We start from the raw sequence: 1196 nt of genomic DNA on the forward strand, positions 1-1196 counted from the left end.
GGGTGCCTCTAGCCCCAGAGGATTGTCACTGTGTATCTTTGCCATAGATGGGCAAGAGATCACAATTTTGTCTCACTATTGGAAGGCTTGAAACAGAGTAGATCTAAACCCATATAATAAAATATATGGGTTATAATTTATAAGAGAATGGCCAATTAGCCCCCGGCATCCGAGGGCAACTTGAGAAGCTTCCCTGCCTGAGCTTCTGAAGGTAGTCTCTTCCCCTGGTTTATAACGCAGATTTAGAGGAGGAGGAAAGGGCTAGAGAGGAGGGAGCAAAGGAAGGAGAAGAGACTGGCACAGTTGCTGGCTGCCCTACAGCCTGGCGGCTGGTGCAAGTCCTCTGGGGGAAAAGACCCCTAGGGAACTGCTCCACACTTCAGGAAATCCAGACACTGGAAAAACGAGTGTCCTCTAGGGGAGAAGCCATCTACTCCCTGCCAAAGGGACCCAGGGCTGCTGCTCCATTGTGGGCCCTGGAGCGAGGCGACCTGGAGCCCATCCCAGCTCCCTCACATGGCTTTACCATCTTGAGGATGGAGCCTAGGGTGACCATGGAAGGGACAGCTAAGACTCAACTGTCTACATATACTGAGCCGCTCACTCTGTCCTCACTTCCTTCTGGGGCCTCGTCCTCTTCTCACCTGTGTCCCTGTAGTCTCTGTCACCAGGCTGTCAATGCTTGGGTTATTATCTTTTCAGAAGAGCTCTGTGATTGGGGCGCCTGGGTAGCGCAGTTGTTAAAGTGTCTGCCTTGGGCTCAGGGCGTGATCCCGGCGTTCCCGGATCGCGTCCCACATCGGGCTCCTCCACTGGGAGCCTGCTTCTTCCTCTCCCACTCCCTGCTGTGTTCCCTCTCTTGCTGGCTGTCTCTCTGTCAAATAAATAAAATCTTTAAAAAAAAAAAAAAAAAAAAAGAAGAGCTCTGTGATTGCCAGTGAGCTACCAGTTGTGTGGCTGGACAGCGCTCCGCCCCCACCACACCCTGTGGTTTTGCTGCTCTCGGTATTATACCTCAATATCCTTCTCTGCTTATTCCCACAGGGTCTAAGGCATCTCAAGTGCCCTAAGTAAGTGGGTGAATTCTCAATTTCCCTGTGCATCTCTTCCATCTGGCTGTCCCTGAGTTACATTCTTTTATAATAAACTGATAATCAAGTAAGTAAAATGTTTCTCTGGTTTCGTAAGAGATGCTG

This window comes from Ursus maritimus, unplaced genomic scaffold, assembly GCF_017311325.1.
Source record: "Ursus maritimus isolate PB19 unplaced genomic scaffold, ASM1731132v1 scaffold_5, whole genome shotgun sequence".
NCBI classification, from domain to species: Eukaryota; Metazoa; Chordata; class Mammalia; order Carnivora; family Ursidae; genus Ursus; species Ursus maritimus.